The sequence below is a fragment of the Sinohyriopsis cumingii genome, unplaced genomic scaffold, assembly GCF_028554795.1.
Source record: "Sinohyriopsis cumingii isolate HCF-2022 unplaced genomic scaffold, ASM2855479v2 utg002115l, whole genome shotgun sequence".
Taxonomy (NCBI): domain Eukaryota; kingdom Metazoa; phylum Mollusca; class Bivalvia; order Unionida; family Unionidae; genus Sinohyriopsis; species Sinohyriopsis cumingii.
In genome coordinates this window covers 211,510-231,866 of record NW_028316133.1, presented here as the reverse complement: position 1 = coordinate 231,866, position 20,357 = coordinate 211,510, and the positions used below count along the sequence as shown (strand labels likewise).

The following is a 20,357-nucleotide window of genomic DNA, read 5'->3' as shown; positions in this document are numbered from 1 at the left end:
TTGGACTTTTTAACAAGAATAAATGCTGTTTTTTGTTCTCTGTTGCTTTTAACAGCATTTTAACATATTACTGTCTATAATGATGCCCAGGAAATGGAAGCAAAGAACCTATCCAAAGAATATACCAAGGCAGTTGGTCTGCTCAGGTACTGAACCCACAATCCTTTGATTACAAGTCAGGCACTCTACCAGCTAACTGTGCTAGCACAGCTTTCAACAGGAATATACAGCATCAGATTTTTAATCTAATGACTAATTCCTTTCATCTTAATCTGTTGGTTTCCATCAGAACTATATATCTGACAGAAAAGACAGATCAAGAGATTTCCCAAAAGCTGGTGAAGAGTTCTGACCTCAAATGAGGGAAGATTGTTCATCAAACGATTTTATAACATGCAAATGAATAAAAATCACAACACTGTAACAAATTCACATTTGTTTAAAATATTAAAATATGCACATCGTCTCATAAAGTCAGTCTTTCATATTAACTTGCTGTCATTTGTATTCTTCTTAGATCATTGCTCAGTTATATTGGTGGCAGTCTTTATCATTGTTATTGTGAACACTAATAGGAGATGAAGTTGTACCATTACTAGATCCAGGTTTCCTCATAGAGCAGAGCTGGGTTCAAAACCTTTTTGTGTGGTGACCCTAATTAGGTTTGTGGTATTAGTCTTGCCACCCATCAAATGCTTTTTAAAAATAAAAAAAAATGGAGTAAGAAATTTCAAATTATTAAGGTACTTGAAGTATCATGCAACCCTTTCTTGGATCATGACCCATGGGTTAAGAACCAACTGTTATGGAGTCATCCTGAATTTTTTTCTCAGAATGGACAAAAAGTTCTTTTTAATGTCAGCATTGCAATGCATCAACGTCAGTAAAATTCAACCGATTCCAAGAAAAAGGTTAAAATGTTTCCTGCCTGTTGGTAGATTCAGACTGCTGACTACCTGCCAGAACTGCTCACGATTGGTGCTGTCTGGGTCTATTTCAAATACTGTTTTAATGTCAGAAATATTCTTCACATCAAGTACAAATGCATGTATTATGCCATCACAGACACCTTCATTTCTAACACTATCATCACTATCACCATGCATTCCTTAATACTGACAATCAAATCTGGAAAAAGTTTATCACTTACTACCATTATAAACTGACACAAAAAACCCATTAATCCCATGCATTTCAGATTACAATGGCAGTTAGTGACATGTACTTTTTTTTACATTCATGTCTACAAAGGATTAAATCTAGGACAGTGGTACTTATGTGTTTTTGCGTGTGTGTGTGTGTGTGTGTGTGTGTGTGATTTGGATTTTTAACATTAACAATTTTTCAGTCATATTGCTACGCTGTCTACAGTGATTGCCTAGCACTGGGGCATCATGCTGCAGACATGTAGAATGATGTCCCACCCAGTCACATTATCCTGACACCAGGCCAAACAGTCCTAACACTAACCTCATAATGCTGAGTGCCAAGCGAGGCATATGTTAGTACCATTTTGTCTAAGTCTTTGGTATGACTCGGCCGGTTATCAAACCCATGACCTCCCGCATCCGAGGCGCAAGCTCTAACGACTAGGTCACTGAAGCAGTCTATGTTTTTGCAAATGTTGTCATTCATATTAGTGTTGAATGCATATTTTTCTTAAAAATCATTATCGCTGGTTACATTATAGAGATGGTCACCCACGAGTGATTATCTTTGGTAATAAAGTTGGCAAATGGTGTCTTGACACATTTAACTTTATCCACATCTTATGCCAATTCAGTGAACATTGATTCAGTGATGGCATAATTGTTGTCGCTGTTATTATGCTTTTATCCATATTCTGTGTGACGCAAGATATCATTCTTGCCACCACAGTAGACTATAAAATCAGCTTCACTGGAAGTGCAGAATGCATATTCATGTCCTTCTGAACGTGACTGCAACCACTCTACCAATCATCACTGAATTTTGTCGTATTTCAGTTCCTCAGGTTTTAGCGTTTGCTTAGACATCTTGACAACATTAAACACAAAAGTCAAACTGACCAAGTTAAATTATGTTACTTGAACTTCTGAGTAATCCAACCATAAACAATTAATATCTTTAATCGTGCCCAAATTACTTTTCATCATAAACAGTAAAGACACCGAAGCAGAACATACCTTGCTGAGAGGTTCAATGTAATCTGTATTGTTTTATGTGGACTGATATCTTTAGTTACCCAACCATAATCAACTAATGTCATTAATCCTTTCCAAATTACTTCTGCTCACCAACAGTATAATTCACATTGACAAACTTCAAATAACGAAACCAGCCGACGGATGCTGACAGAATCAAAGGGTGAAATTAACAACTACATTGTCTTACCCTGCTTAAGCCAGCCGAGTCACATGATCACAATATGTGTATTATACATGTACTACTCCGGGACTAGAATGTGAACAGAAATGAAAATATTTCAATTCTGTCGATAATTATTTGGCAGACACAGAAGATTTCAGTGAGCAATGGGAGGCTCTCTAAACTCGGGAGATAAACCCTCCCATGCAGAAGATTCATATGTATGCACAAGGCATTTTGTGGTTATATATTTACCATAATCTCTAAAGAGGTTTGATCTGGTATGATATAGCACACAACAATCTAAAGTTTATATCATGCCAAGATAAGCAAAGTAAAGTGCCCTGCACAAAGACGCACAACAGGTGCTCATCCTGGCCGATGTGATGGTGACAACCAAACCATCTACTTCTAGTCACAAGTATAACACATTTACCACTGAGCTACCACTGTTCTTTAAACTGGAAAACAAATAATTGTAACAAAAATTTAGTTATTGAAAATACTTTCTTTTCTGTTGTCGCTTAACTGTCCATGGACCCTGCTGCGGACATACGAGTCGCTGAAATGAATCAGTCATACAAAGTAAAATTGTGTTCACACAAGAATACCACACCAAAGTGCCCGAAAACAACCAAAGAAAGAAATAATAGTGATGGCCGGACAGATAAACAGATAGCCCTACCACATTTGTGCTGAGAAATAAAATTAATGTGTGTGCAATTTGGATTTTTAATGTAGCTTTAAAAAATTTTCAGTTATATTGCTATGATGTCTGCAGTGTGACAGTTTATAGTGATGTCTAGCACTGGGACATCATGCCGCAGGCATGCAGCAGGATGTCCCACCCAGTCACATTATCCTGACACCAGGCCAACCAGTCCTAACACTAACCTCTCACTGCTGAGCACCAAGCAAGGCACCTGTTAGTACCATTTTTGTAAGTCTTTGGTATGACTCGGCCGAGGATTGAACCCACGACCTCCCGCATCTGAAATAAAATTAATGCAGATAAAATTATCCAAATAACTCACAGACATGCTTGCAATGTGGTGGCAGGTGCTGATCTGAATCTTACAAATGAAAATAACCCCCAAAATAGGCCTGTCTACTTAACACAAATAAAATCAAAAACAAAATTGGTATATTGCTCATTTTGTAGTTGAAAATGTCAGTGAGTGTACAAAAATCTGAATAAACATCTTGAAATTTGCAACTTTAAATAAGAAATCATATATTTGTTATATTTTCTTCACACAAACATTCTCAGTACAATGTAAATAACAATATACCGGTACAGGGAAATTTCAAAACCTTAAAACATTAGCAATAAATACAGGTGGCAGAACTTTAAGAAAAAATACTGTACCAGTTAATAAATTTTGCAAGCTAAATAAAACAGATTATTTTATTTTTGTCTTTAAATTTGGTTTCAGTTGTAATCATCATAAATGCAATATGCCCTCTGGTATTCAAATGTGTCAAGTGTCCAATGATTGTCAGAGTAATGCCTATGAGTGTTTCCATGTGAACCTAATTAAGTACCAAATTTGTTTTGGTCTCAGACTTGGGAAGTCTTGGTTTCATTGCTACATCAATTAATAGTTAACTTGCATGGTCTTGTCATATTAACACATGAACCCCTGGAGGTTTTTGTCGTTTTTGTCTGAAATTCGAGTAGGAAACACATTTTGAAAGCTATTTCTGAATACATCCAAAAACACCAACTTCCAGGTGATCTTCCAATAACAAACTGCCTAGTTGTGTTAGAAACATTGTTTTTCATTGGCTATTTGTCTCAAAGATGAGCAGAAGGGTAAAAGTTGGAATTCTTTTTCATTTATTTTTTGGCTTAACGGTCCCATTATTTTCATACAGAGACCACTCTTTATTCAAATGCCCATCTTATCCTACCTTTTGCAAAGGTTCGTCTGTCTGTTTGTAGTTCATACTGGTTTGCATTAGATCAGGGACCAAATAGTCTAAAATCCAGACACAAAATCGGATTCCAACCACGGGCAAAGTTTGGGTAGAAAAAAACTGGGTCCAAAAAATGAGGTTTTTCCCTCTCTATTTTGTAGTCCAACTAGAAATTACAGATTATTTGGTATCATTGTAGAGCTACATCTGTCTACCTTTCTATAATACCACCCACTTTTGTGTACCATACATGACCATGACGCTACAGAGCTCGGCAGTAGGCTACTACCTCCTGCCACTTAAACTCATCACCAGGGGTTATGTGTTAACTAAGTCTTTCCTATCAAATCAAGTAAATGGGGTAGAACAAAAATAGTTGCAAGGCATGCAAAGAGCTAGCAGCGAAAGCCATGCAGTAAGTCAGCTCATTTCAACTGACTAAATGATCACTGACAACACTAAGTACATATAAATTTATTAAAGTATCCAACATTAATCAGTGATTTATCATACTTATTCACAGAAGTGATCAACAATAACAAAGGAACCAAGTGAAAAGTGTACTAGGGGCATGAAAAGCTGTTTCACATTATAATTTATTATGGAAAAGTGAGTTCCAAAGTTTATAGTGAACTTAATATTCTTAAACTGGTACTCCGTGGTTGACCATGAATGAGCAGTTGTTGTTGTTCTTGCTGTGGGGTTTAATATCATTTTTCAGCGCATGATAAACTATACATGGCAGCCAGTATAACCAGTAGACGAAGAACCTGGGACCCCCCCACCAAGAAAAAGGAACCACTTGCCCAAAGGAACTTAACATATTTATTAATCAAGTATTCTACCACTCATACTACTTCTATTTTATTTTGTGACCACATTCTGCATTAAGTACCAACGTATAGGTGTATCAAGAAATATGTCAGCTGTTAGATATAAAAATAGAGATTGTTTCTCAAATATTTTTGTCTTTAGATAAGTGTAGCAGTTTAAGATGGATACATACCAGTGTTTAAATTTGAAGGAAAAAATGGGTTTGGTCTAAGGCCCCTGCATCTTGTTGACACCCTGGGGCTACTGTAAATACTCTTAAGTCGAGACCAACTACAAGCTTCATAGACCCAGATCAGTTGTCACATAACATACTGCCAGATATGGGTCTATGCAGTTTGTTCAGAGTAATCTGTACAACAAACAACACAGACCCTGATATGCCATCAAATAATGCAACAGCAGTTTGCAGTTGGTTGCAAATAACAAGTGAGTGAGTGTCTTCCCCTCCACACATGATCCCTTCAACTACAGAACAATGCATTCTGAGAACCTATTAACAACATCCATTCAATTTAACTAAATGCTGTATCATTCAATAACAATACTGACTGAATTTCCTTAAACTTCTTCCCCTTCAACAAGTCCCCCAAATAAAATTATTTGATAATGTTACAATCTCGCCATGATAACCTCAAATTCCAGAGTGATGGTGGGTCAGTGGATAAGCCTTGTGCCTACAAGTATGTGAAGTTGGATTTCCACCATCAGATCCTGCAAGGAAACTTACTCTATTTACATCGGCATAATATGACCTTCATAGTGTTGGTGTGCAATAAAACATAAATTCGAAATCAAACTTTTCCCATTCATCCCAACTGTTTTTCATTTTGCATCCCCAGAGGAGATGTGATGTGAGTACTGTTAAACTGCAAACTTGTTATCTTTGTGATTGGTAGAAGAAACAGGGGTGAGAAAGGCATGTATTTTTTTCTTTCTTGGGTTTAACAGCTCTTTTAACATACTACAGTACTGGCTGTATCATGCCATGAAGCGGAATCTAACTGCTTATCTCAAGAACACACCAAGAAAAACCAACCCAGGTCTACCTGCCTGGGCCAGCCGCTATATCATGACAAGAAATGACTATTTTACTAACTATCCTGGGGGGTTTTTTTTCATTATCGACTTTATTGCTTCAAAATTAATTACATAAATGTAATCCTATATTCTTTGAAAATTTCTTATCTCAAATAACTCATAAATATAATTTTTCATTTATATCCATGGAATAAAATGAGGCAATAAAAATCTGTTCTCCACAAATCACCACTGGCGGGTAGCTTGGCAGCCTTCACCTGCACTGGCTTGTTGCAAATGTCAAGTCACTCTGCACAGTACAAGTGAATGTTTTCATCGGATAAAATTTTGTAGTAGCAGAGCCTGGGATTCATCAATTAGTCCCTAATTAATAATTAGTAATGCCTTTATGGCAAATGACAGAACCAGTTAAGCTGAGACTGTTTACATGGTGTGCAAAAGAACTGCATTTACATGTAACCTCATCTTCACAAGCCATGGTCGATAATCTGATACACTCCTTTATGACCCATGGCTGCCTGTGCTGAGATTTCCTTGTCTTTCATAGATATGCATTTTAAAAAAATATATCATCAACAATATACCATAACAAACTCCTACACATCAAAGAACATGCCTATTTTATTGGTCGATATGTGACTGTGCTTGCAAGACAAATTTTGATTGGCTCTATCAAAGAGCCTGAAAGGTCACATTTTCATCGCAATGGCAATAAATTTTACTCTCAGTGATACAAAGAAATCACTTCACAGGCGGCCATAGGGGTGATAAATGAGCATAGCAGATTATCGCCTATGGCTTGTAGCGATGTAGTAATCTATGTGTATAGTGGGTGGGAAGGGGGTACTAGTGGTCCAAAAGGCTCACCTTTCACTGATCACTGCCACCTCACCTCTGTCCACGTGGGTTCAAGTCTCAGGCTCGGCCAAAGCGAGAAAGCTTGCCAGTATCTCCCTCTGTATCAGTGGTTCTTGCCAGGTTTTCCCTGACTGAGTCCACCAGTTATAATGGCCACCATGTGTTGCCTATCATGCGCTGAAAAAATGGTATTAAACATCTAACAACACAACTAGGAAGATTACAGCAAAAATTGATCTAAATTTAAATTAAGTCAGAAAAATGAGATAAAGGAGTAAAAGGAAAACTAATACAAAGCTATGTTTATGTTGAGAAGAACACACCCATCATCATCAGTACACAGAACATAATCACTGAATGGTACAGTATCTATGATGTTTAGCAGGTGAATATTTAAAGGAGGAAAACAACAACAAAACAAAGCAATTGTTTCTCAACACCTATAAAAAAAAGCATGTAAACTTAACAAGCATGTAAACTTAAAAAGCCGGAGTTAAAAAAAAATAGTCTTTAATAAAAACAGAAGAACATGCAACATGTATTATTTTAACGGGGAGAAGAAGAGAAAAAAAATGTGTTCTTTATAACACTGTTGCCTTGTTCTATTCTTTAAAAATTAATATATCAGAGATTAAGTTATTTTTTTAAAATCAGTTTATATGGCAGAATGGTGTTAGGGGCCTCCATGAAATAGCCCATCATCAATCAGTATAGCAGATACAGTTAAAGTGAAAGCATTTTTGATAGGGCTTCTATATTACCAATTCATATGTAACATTTTTTTGCACCAGAGAACCATTTTATGTGGCACTCAACAAATAAAAATTGTATGCAGCCCTTCATACTTTCATTGCATTTCATAATTCTGCAAATTTATTTTATATTATGCAATAAAGTGGGCCGATCACTATGATGTTGGCCCAATGGTTTTCTGAATTAAAGATACCCTTAAATAAGGTCTAATTAAAACAATCAGATTAATTTTCACAATTTTCAATTATTTAAAATGATGTTAAAAAATGACAAATACAAGCAGATGTCTACTATAGTAATTTATTTCCATTTGTAAAAATTCAGTCAAAAAAGTATATCCAGCAAGCAGGACAGGCAGTCTACCAGACCAGGTTATCTTATCTCCTTCATATCCCCCACTAAACCTAGTTGATAAATTAATGTGGAGGGCTCACAAAACTACTTGAACAAAAGAAACAAGCATTTTCTTGGTTTTATGCTTAAGATAAGAATTAATCTCTCCATCATGCTACATGGAGATCAAAAGCATGAATCAACATGGTGACACCTCAACATGGTCAGTCAAGCAAGAGCAGAGAATTGCCACCACAACAGCCTGTATAATCTATTATCTGTAAGTGATATCACATAATCCCTGAAACTTCAGGATTTTGAAACTGTTCAGTGGATCTATATTAAGATTATTAATACATATCAATAATTAAGATTTTATCAAGGGATATGCTCTTTTTTTCCATGTAAAATTATCTAAAATAAAGACAAGCCGTTAGTTTCATTTAGCATGATTTATTCTGGGATGCATGATTGCAAATTCTGATCTAATTTATATGCAAAAGTCCCTTGAAGCAAAGTGTGCTTTTGTAGCCACAGTAAACTTAGATGAAATCAAAATGATAAGACCAATATTTTTCTTTCTTGTAACTACTCAGTGTTGTCAACATCTTTGTGTGTGTGTGTGATTTGGATTTTTAATGAAGCTTTAATAATTTTTCAGTCATATCGCTACGATGTCTGCAGTGTGGCAGTTTATAGTGATGTCTAGCACTGGGGCATAATGCCGCAGACATGTAGCATGATGTCCCACCCAGTCACATTATCCTGACACCAGGCCGGCCAGTCCTAATACTAACCTCTTAATGCTGAGCGCCAAGCGAGGCAGCTGTTAGTACCATTTCTGCAAGTCTTTGGTATGACTCAGCCGTGGATCGAACTTACGACCTCCCACATCCGAGGCGGACGCTCTAACCACTAGGCCACTGGAACAGTTTGTAAACATCTCTGATATTCTTTAGCAATAACATGGCAGATAAGTAATATCTACATTTAGGACCAACAAGACATCATAAGAAGTCTTCTGTTTGAACGTGATGTTGATATGCCTTTCAAACTCGGTGCAACAACAATAACATTTTCAAGATGGCTGCTATGGTGGCCATATTGGTCATCAGATTGTTACTATTTGAATGTAGGACCAAAAAGACATTGCAAGAAGTTTTTATTTTATTGTATGAAAGCACAATCTCAAAAAGACCAGCCATCTAGATGTACCTATACTAAGATTTTCAAGCTGGCCACTGGGTCACACATACTTGAATTCAGATTAGCACCATTTTCATTTATGACCAGCTAGACAGAATATGAGGTCTCTCAGTAAAAAAATCCCATATAACAATTCATTCTGGAGTAGAAATAACATGGTTTCAAGATAGGCAATTTGGTGGCCAAATTAGATGTCAGAGCAGCAGCATTTAAAATGGGACTGACTAGACATCATTAAAAAGTCTTTTAGCAAAACCCTCATGTTGATATGTCCATCCATTCAGGAGAAATGAAAACAAGTTTCTGAAGAGGGATACTGTGGCAGCTATATCAGATGTATAAGTGAAAACAAGATTTTCAAGATGGCCACTTTTGTGGCCATATTGGATATCTGAGCAGCATCGTTTTCATTTAGGACAAAATAGATACCATAAATTCTTCTGGCGAAAATCCCATGTCAATGTGAGTTTCCATTCAGATGGAGTCGCAATACATGTAACAAGATTTTTAACATGGTTTCTGTGGCAGCCATATTGAATGTGCAAGTGGCACCATTTTTGTTTAGGACAAAATAGACATCATAAAACCTTCTGGCGAAGATCCCATGTCAACACGAGTTTCCATTCTGCAGTAGTAATAACAAGATTTTCAAGGTTCTGACCATAATAGATGTCATCTTTGCACAATTTTCAAGAAGGCGCAACCAGACATCATTAGAAGTCTTTCAGTAATAACTCCATGTCAATATGACTTTCCATTCAGGTGGAGTAGCAATAACAAGATTTTCAAGATGGCTACTTTGATGGCCACACTGGATGTCCAAGTGGTACAATTTTCATTCAGGCACAGCCAGACCATGAATGCATGTGTGTAAAGTTTCACGGCAATCCTCCAAGTAGTTTAGGAGGAATAGTGAATGCAAACTTGTGCTGGTGGACAAAGAGTTGTTGGACGATAAACCATCCAATAAGCTCTTCTGGTCTATGACATGCAGACCAACAAATATAAAAAAACATCAAAATGAATGAAAAGGTCACCTCTTATTTTGCAGCCCAACATTTTTATTTCATTAGATGCCTTCAACTTTTCTAAAATTGTCCCCTTTCTTTAAAATGGTGGGTACAATTTCTCTTCTAAATTTTCAGTTTTAGAATGGGCCAATTCTAGCAAAAAAGCTTAGATAAATTTAGCCATCCATTCTGATGTAAATAAAATTACTAGTAATTATTTCCTATGTTTCGTATCATTAATGATGAAATCAAATTTATTCATTCTGCCAACCAAACAGATTACTTACACTGTAATTTAATACAAAATGTTACGAGTTTTAAAATAACCAACTGATCATACTATTATCATCTCATAATAACATTTTAATTCATACAGGTACATTCTGCTCTACGATGATTCGCTCAACATTTCGTTTTACAATGTCAAACAATTTAGACCATGTTTGCTACATGCAGCAAGCCACAAGCAATATGCACAGCTTTACTGAACATCTCCAATGCTGTCAAAAGTGATAGACACAGTTTTACCTAACATCTCTGATGCTGTCACAAGTAATATGCACAGCTTTACTGAACCTCTCCCGTGCTGTCACAAGTGATATGCACAGCTTTACTGAACCTCTCCCGTACTGTCACAAGTGATATGCACAGCTTTACTGAACCTCTCCCGTGCTGTCACAAGTGATATGCACAGCTTTACTGAACCTCTCCTGTGCTGTCACAAGTGATATGCACAGCTTTACTGAACCTCTCCCGTGCTGTCACAAGTGATATGCACAGCTTTACTGAACATCTCACATGCTGTCACAAGTAAAATGAACAGCTTTACTGAACATCTCACATGCTGTCACAAGTGATATGCACAGCTTTACTGAACATCTCACATGCTGCTAGCTGTTACTGAACGGAATTACCCTAGTTATTGTTCTCCAGTTGCAGCAACCAGGTCACATCTCCATGCTTGCTATTCTCATCAAAATATCTCCGTAATCAATAGCCATCATTTTCCAAAGCCCTCTTTAAAGGATGCTCTAACCTCTGCAGATGGCTGCATGACATGGATGAGTGTGACTATAGAAGTTAAAATTCAACAAGCTTCTAATGTTGTTGAATATATGTACTACATCGGAGAGGACAATCGTTAAAAAATGTTATTAGCTGTGTATAATTTTTTCTCTAGTACTCTATGTATTCAACCCCAATTAAATAAATAGAATGTATCTAAGTTTTTGTTAAACCTTGTACCTTGTTGATTTTATTCTTGCATTTGTTCACATATCCCCTGACTAATATATTAATTACTATGGGATAACTGCTTTACGATATGCATTATTACCACACTGTATACACTCTCTTATAAGTCAAGCCACAAACAACAAAAATCCTGATCAGCCAAAGCATTATGTGCCCGCAGATCTGGGTCTATATTGTTTGTTCTACTGATTACTCCAAAGTGCACAGACCCAGATCTGCTGGGCGTATTATGAGACTGCAGATCTGGGTCTGTTCAGTTTGCATCAAAAACTGTATGTATGGTACATTATACTTTTGATGCATGCATCCCTGACATTAGGTGAAGTATATCTGTACAATGTTTTCACTCTTGAACCAAATGTTGTCAACTGAAAAAAATCATGTCTTATCTATCCATTTATATTTTTTTTATTTACACAGATTTTCACTTTCTTTGCAACATAAAAAGTTTTATTCTTTTGCTGGCAAATTATACATGTGAATAAAAGAAAAATTTAAAGGATGTAGATGGATTTTATTCTCTCTATTTTTGATGGGGAGAGGGTACATTTTCAAGGGCACAGTGTAGTATGTTGGCTTAGTTTGGTACAAGATAGAAACACTCCAAAGTTTAGTGCAGAGGCCATGATGGGGGTCACAGAGAGAGAGATAGACAGACAGACAGAGATACAGACAGACAGAGAGAGACAGAGATAGAGATTAAAACACATTACTCAGTTTTAATCCATAGTAGTTAGTGTATGTATGTCAGGAATTTTACAAGCTGTTTTCATAACAAAAGGCACACTGCCATACATCTGTGTGTTCATGGTCTGTTAAACAGCCAGATTTCTAATACCACTGATTACTGGAATTCTGATAACCATGGAAACCAGTTCTGCTTATTGACTGCATGACATACCTCATAAAATCTGCTAATTAGCTGCTTCTAGCAAACCAGATTGTAAACATGCTAAAAAAAATATGCTGAGACTTTTCTATTATCACAGCTGTAAAGCTGCCTCCAGATCATATCTAAATTAGGTCTAACTGCATTACATTCCAACTTGCACTGGATTAAATATGCGTCTCTGAATATGTCTTTCAATTGTTCTAATTATATGCAGAACAAAGTTCACATTTCCAATTTAAGAGTGGTCAAGTAATTGTCTTCATTTAAGGTATATGTAACTATAACCATATTACAACAAGAGGCCCAAGCAGGTAACATATCCCCTTAATGAAATTGCAACACATACTGCAGAGGAAAAAAAGAGAACTTTGAGCCACAGTGCCACATCATTGTGTGTGTGTGTGATTACGTTCTGTGCAGAACAAGGACAAGACATTTACACAACCGGCAATGATCACTTTATCTCTCCCTGATCATCGGAGTCCGAGTCTGATTCATAATTTAGAAACTGTTCATAGCTACACCATTAAAATGTCTAAACTAGCTGACCATTCCGGTGGCCTAGTGGTTAGAGCGTCCGCCTCGGACATGGGTTCAATCCCCAGCTGAGTTATACCAAAGACATAAAAATGGTACTTACAGCTGCCTTGCTTAGTGTTCAGCATTAAGAGGTTAGTGTTAGGACTGGTCAGCCTGGTGTCAGGATAATGTGACTGGGTGGGACATCCTGTGGCATGATGCCCCAGTGCCAGACATCACTATAAACTGCCACACTGCAAATATCATAGCGATATGACTGAAAAATTATTACAGCTGCGTTAAAAATCCAAATCACTCACTCACTCACTCTAAACTAGCTTGGCCTTACAAAGGGAATTAATCTGTGATGTTGGCATGGATTTTGTATCTGTCCTGAATTCTGTAGAGCCCTGTTCATTTGGCATGGATTCTTGTATCTGTCCTAAATTCTGTAAAGCCCTGTTCTTGAAGCAAAACCTTGGAATTTAAGGGAGCTGCAGCGGCTAAGGTGCTGGACAAACCAAAGCACCCAACCGAACCAAATCACATAGCACCCAACCAAATGAAACCAAACTAAATCACATAAAGCAATTTTTTAAAATCACCAGTGACAATGAACACTGCTGGGATTTAATGGACATACAAATTACACCCATCTCTACCACGTAATGTCATTTATAACTTTGTCAATAATGATATCAATAATGCATGAGATGACTACCCCTACCGGCTCTACAAATGTACTGTTGTCTTGTTTAATATGCTGATATATACACATATAATTGGTTCATTCATTGGTTAATATTTTTCAGCACATAATAGGGTATACACAGCAGCCAGTGTAACTGGTGGAGGGAGAACCCGGAAATCCCCCAAGAACCACCGACCAAAGGAAGCTACTGCATATAATAATAAGTCAGGTCCATCTACAAACTACACAGACCTAGATCTGATGTTGCATAATGTGCCAGCAAATCTGTATCTATGTAGGGGAAGCCAACTCATACACGAGTATATAAATAAAGAGCAAGTGTCTTTCCCAAGGGAACACCAAGGCAGTAGACTCAGACAGTGGATTGTATTAAAAATAAAACCAGTAGATTAAACTCAGAGATTCTACAAACTAAGCTGTCACAAGCTATAATGATAGTCAAACAGGAATTGCTTTTACAAGTTCTGATCTCTTATTAAACAAAAGAATTGTTACACATTATAATAACATAACTTTATTAGACTCAATAACAACATTAACAACTGGTCAAACAGAGGCGCCCTGTATTAAGTAAAGCTGGGAAAATTTATCACTGTAATTGGTTTCCACACCCTGCTGAACAAATTTTGAAATCACAAACATTATAAATTCGGATATAATTTTTATTCCATGGTATTTTTAAACTATCTAATTCAGTATGCTGGCATATCTTAAGCATAAAAGTTTTTCAAATGCCAAAATTTTACAATCATTTCAGTTTAAAAAGACGCACATATCCCCCAACATACATGATTCTGACATAAGCGAATTTCACGTTAATGTGATTGCAAGTTGATTCATTTATTTATTTTTAGTGGGGGAAAAAAAGAAATTTTATTTGTTTAAAACAAATTAGGATTCGTAAACAGCTAAAATGAACGGTATTAAAGTTAACTGGATTATGTATGCACAGACATGCACACACAAGATCATATAATTAACCTATCGGTAGAGCAGACATAACCACACCTCACTCATTAGCATACTGGAAGAACGTAATATAAAATCAGCGTATTTTAGGTCAGCACTTACCCAGTGCCATCCACCATTCATTTGTTTTAGCGCTCACCGATAATTCATGAAAAATGATTGAAAAATGTTCCTGTTACAACAACCTGAATTTGTATATGATATAAAATGGCAGTCAAATAAGTGAGACCAAAATAAAAAATGTGCGATTCCTGTAATAGTGTGGACAAAAATTGGACAGGAAGTTCAGTGCTCGTTTATTTTTAATACTTTTTATCAAGCTTTTTTATTACAAGTCACTGTTTCTGATTTAAAAGTGAGACGTGAAAAACTGGACACTGTTATCATTTTTATTTTCTGCACAAGTGGTAAGTTCCAGATTCAGAGATATTAAATAATAAAGGTCTGGTTACCAGAACAACACATTTTTTTCTTCAGCTTCAAAGATATAAGCCCAGCATGGATGTAAATCAAGTGCTACTCACACCTTAGCAAGTGATAGTAATGTATAGAGTTTGAGTGACGTATAGATAGCCATTAATTGCTACGAACAGCCCTACCAACTACCACTTAAAACCAAGCCTGATTCCTGTTTCACAACTTTTGGAATCCTGTATGAGATTTGGATTTTTAACATAACTTGAAAAAAATTCAGCCATACCGCTACAATGTCTGCAGTGTGGCAGTTTATAGTGATGTCTAGCAATGGGACATCATGCCGCAGACATGTAGTATCACATCCCACCCAGTCACATTATCCTGACATCAGGCTGACTAGTCCTAACACTAACCTCTTAATGATGAGCACCTAGTGAGACACCTCTAAATACCATTTTTATAACTTTTTGGTATGACTTGGCCGGGAATCGAACCTGCAACCTCCCACATCCAAGATGGACACTTAAACCACAAAGGCCACCAGATTTTGGAATAAATCTTAAAACAAAAATTATTAGCTACATGCAAAATCCAGGTCATTTTGTCTTCATTACCATTCACAAAGTCATCTGACCCCCAAAACATCTCCAAAATCATTCTGTTAAATCAGTTACAAATAAACGATCACATATTTTCATACTCCACCTGTTCATTTTGATTGTGATTTTATTTTGCAATTATTGTTCTCAATTATCAAGTGTGACTGGTCAAAGCAGAGATAGATGCCTATGTGTTGGTTTCCAGCATGTTCATCTAAGAAGAACTCTTATAGACAACTTGGGTATATGTTTGTTCTACTGATTACTCCCAATAAATTACGCAGACCTAGAACAACCCGCACATTATGTGACAGTAGATCTGAGTCTGTGCAGCTTGCAGTTTGACGCCACTTAAGAGCAAGTATAGATGGTACATAATCAACTGGGTACAAAAAGACTAAATAGCCTGTCATTGCACACCTACTGTTTGTTGTTTTTTTTTTGGGAGGGGGGTGGCATCAATACTAACAATTATGCTGCAGGAAGTATTGACTTTTACCTCAGGAGATGAAAGAAAAATAAATGTTATGAGGCCAAAAAATCTGTGTCAGTGCAGGGCATCCAGAACAATAGATATGGGCTACCATATGTTGGGTAGCCCTGTGCACTATCCTGACTTATTTGTTATAAAACTAAACTTTCTAAATGGGTATCACCAAATACTATTAAGTAATGAAGCGAGAAAAAACGTTTCATACTGAAGAGCTTCTTCTGGGCCACCAAATTTAAGCTGGGCTAACAGAGTTTTCTATTTAATAAGCCCATGACATGACATGTCATGGTAACACGGTCATGTGACATGTCATTCAGATCTGACCCTGGGTGGCAAGAAAACACAGGCTTATTGTGGACAAGAGCTGTGCTGCTTACTCTGAATCTGTAATGGAGTGAAATACATTTTCATTTTTATTTTTGTGCTCAATACATTTTGCCCATCACTACTGTAGCACTGTGATGTCATACAATAGTGAAAAACCTTGTAGTATAATAGACAAACTGTACAGCCTAATAAGTAAAGAATCATCATCTCTACCAAATGAAAGTTTTTTTGAGGTGGGTGTATGTGTTTAAACTGGTTAATTCAAAAATCGTCCTCATCTTCATTCCTAAACTGAACCGACTAACAAGTGGAACTAATTTATTTTAAAATGTGAAGTATTAACAGCTACATTTGCCTAATTAAAAAACAACCTACAGGTATATTAAATTGGGCATTAAAATATTCATCCATTAGTTCTTTTGAACTACTATATACTGAGCATTCAGATAGATTCTGAATATATATATATATATATATATATATATATATATATATATATATATATATATATATATATATATATATATATATATGTGTGTGTGTGTGTGTGTGTGTGTGTGTTATCGTTTTCAACTTTCACTTTAGCAATGAGTGCTGCTAAAAATGCTTGGAAACAAAAACTAGGAAGGAAATCCATGCATCACAAATGTATGTATGTATGTATGTATGTACGGCCATTCATTTATAAAAACAACAACAAAAACAACACTGAGACAAGGAACAAAATTCTTGATATAGATTGACACTGCTAAAGGTAGCAATATTCTTAACAGCCTTGAAACAATTTAACAGGGATCAAACAGATGAAGAAATAGGAATGTAAAACAATTCTGCAAACAGAAGAACATTACCTCAAGTGCTAAGGTTCTCATTCAGAAATCAGCTAGGTCCTTCACAGACAGACATATGCACAGACACAGAATGTTATGATTTCCATCACACTGCTGTGGTACAGAAAAGAAGGTATTAAACTGCTTTTGATGTGGAAACCCAAATCTAGACCTGTTGTTGTGATGTTCCTACTGATTAATGGGGGCCAGCCAAGCAGCACAGTAACACAGTCAGGCAGGCAGTCAGTTAATGCATGGCTAAACACACATTTTCCAACCCACAATCTATAATCAGCCCAGGAAATTGGGGGGCTCCCATAGGCAACACAGAAGCACTGTTCAAACAAAAACCATTCAGTTCTGGCTTAGTGTGACCATTAGAACCACTAATAAGCCAAGCATGGACAGAGCCTTTGTTTGGGAGACCCTTTGTCTATTGCTGCTTTTTTTTTCTCTCTTATCTATAAGTATTTAGATTTTGTTTGTCAACTACATTAAAATAATTGAAATATGTATGTCACTGTTGGCCCATTATTAAAAATAACTGAAATATATGTCACTATGGGTGTTTATTTAAGATAATTGAAATATATGTAACTATGTCCCTTTATTTAAAAGAATTTAAATATAAGTAAATAAGTGAAATATATATTATTACATCCCTTTATTTAAAGTAACTGAAATATGTCACTATGGTTGCTTATTTAAAAATAGCTGAAATATGTAACTATGGCCCTTTATTTATTAAACTTTATTTATATCAAATTACAGCTAGACCAATAAGAGGATAACTTTTTTCAGCGAACCAGTAATGTCAGAAGTAAAAAGAGCTCAGAGATCTACCTGTTGGTCTAAAGTGACAGCAAGAATATATTTTGGTACTCTATACAAATTTTAACAGAATGAGAGTATTATACTGAATGCAGCAAAAATTCAATTTAAATGAAAGATTTTTTTTAATGCATATACTTGGATGCAAATTTGACTATGTTCTAAGTTATGAACCAGTGGGAAATTATGTTGAATGATGTCTTGCCTCCACTGCCTACAAAGTACATAATCAAAAACACCTAGCATAGATAGTTTAGGAAAAAAGTAGGGCATTACAACAATTTACTTTCTATTGGTGTTAACACAAGTGATAAATGTAAATGCACACATGATATTGCATGGCCAAACATGCAACTGTGTCTAGGAACTGCAGCTATTATGTGATAAAGATTGTCTGTCATACTTTGCCAAAGCAATTATGATCGCTGTGTATACTAAAGTACAATAAATCAGAGAAAGAGATAATCTTGTATCGTAAACATTCACTGTGTAACTCAATGAAGGATACCACCCCACCCACCCCCAATGATCCCAATGCACAACAAATGACTTACTTTATCTGAAACTATAAAAATAATGGATAAAAACTTATTTACTTCTTGGAGAATATATTACTGTGAACTAAAACAATTTCATCCAATTGGCAACAGCAGTAAACAGTCTTTTACCACTGAAATTTAACACGAGAGCATCTCGAAAAGTCTTCCTGCTATTTGCATCTCAAACATCACATTAAGACATCATGTGACCATATTACACATCAAAGTATTATATGATTATATTCAGGGCCAGCGCCAGACCCAGCAAGAGTATCTGGCGCCCTAGGCAAGGTTAGATTCTGGTGCCCCCCCGCCCCCCTGGAAAATATCAATTTCAAAATTTATAAACAATACATTTTTCTAAAAAATGCGCCCCTTGAAATCAGCGCCCTAGGCGGTTGCCTAGTTTGCCTATATGGTAGCGCCGGCCCTGATTATATTACATATAATCATGATATATATTTAGAAAGGGAATCTCCCATGTATGTCTCTAAGCTATATCTTCTTTAAATTTGATTTTCAGAATATTTGTATTGAACATGATCTTGATTTCACAATTTTCAACATTTTGAATCAGAAAGAAGTAACAAATGTAAATTAAAATTGATGATATTTTATTATCAACCAATGCTCCATGAAGTATCGCCCATACTTCTAGCTGCTGACATTGATAGCATCCCCAATCAGGAAAATTTTGCACAAAACTATTTTCAGCAATCCTATAAAGTGTCCTATGGATTTGCACAAACGCTATAAAATAACATGTATGACTGAAGAAGGATGACCATGGAGCAAACAAGAGACTGGTCCACTATATTCCTATTATTACATAATTATGACATGCATCAAAGTGTAAGACAGTCTAATAATGCCAGGCACACTATTCTATCAACATCTTACATGCATGACACACCATTTTGCTATTATGTTTAAAATTTCTGATTAAGGTGAAAATGACAGCTGAACATGGAAGTACTCTTTTAGTTAAAAAAAAATAGAAAGAATCCCAAAACGACAGCATGTAAAAAAAAATCCATTAAAAATGATACAGCAAAGATATAAACATTTTGTGTGACAGTTCTTCAATGTTTACCTCCCCCTGTCTGCTATGTATCACTTTATACACCTACCATTAAGGTATTGATTACAGGTACAGATATATTCATATATGAGTGTAGTTCTGCCACAAGCTTCGTAATAACAAATTAAGAAGATATGCAATCTCTGAAAGTGTTTTCCTTGCCTCATCTACTGTTATTGAAGAACTACTTGTACATGTTTAGCGACGAGCTGGCATGCCGATTTTCTGCAGTCTGAATGAATGAGAACGTCCTCATCATTCCGTCAAGTCAAGAAAGAAACCTCGGATGCAATATTCGTAACTACATTTGTTCCAATGATGCAATATGGCAACAGGAAACAAAGTCACAAGTCGGAATATTGTCAGCCTTTTTCTGTACCCAACATATGCAAATTATCTGAGGTTTTATGATGCCGATGGAAATGAATGAGTCATGTTCTGATCAAGTCCGAGAATGATTCTACTTCACATAGTGGTGCCTTATAACAATAATCTGTTCCACTGTCCATGAAACAATTGGAATGAACAAGTTTCAATTTCGGTTTAAAATACATTAATGTTTATGCAAATAACAGCAGGCAATTGAAAACCTTTGT

The 20,357-nt window shown here is 36.1% G+C and overlaps 1 protein-coding gene across 3 annotated transcripts in view; it reads right to left on the bottom strand.

Moving 5' to 3' along the window:
* Positions 1–20,357, bottom strand: part of LOC149771129 (uncharacterized) — a 143,865-nt gene that overhangs the window by 101,260 nt on the left and 22,248 nt on the right. The window contains exon 1 of one of the 3 annotated variants that reach the window (XM_089948837.1): positions 7,006–7,132. The exons of the other annotated variants lie outside the window; for them this stretch is intronic. The gene's annotated coding sequence lies outside the window, so the exon portion shown is untranslated. Of the gene's footprint in view, positions 1–7,005; positions 7,133–20,357 lie in introns of those variants that run through there. 3 annotated transcript variants of the gene reach the window in all.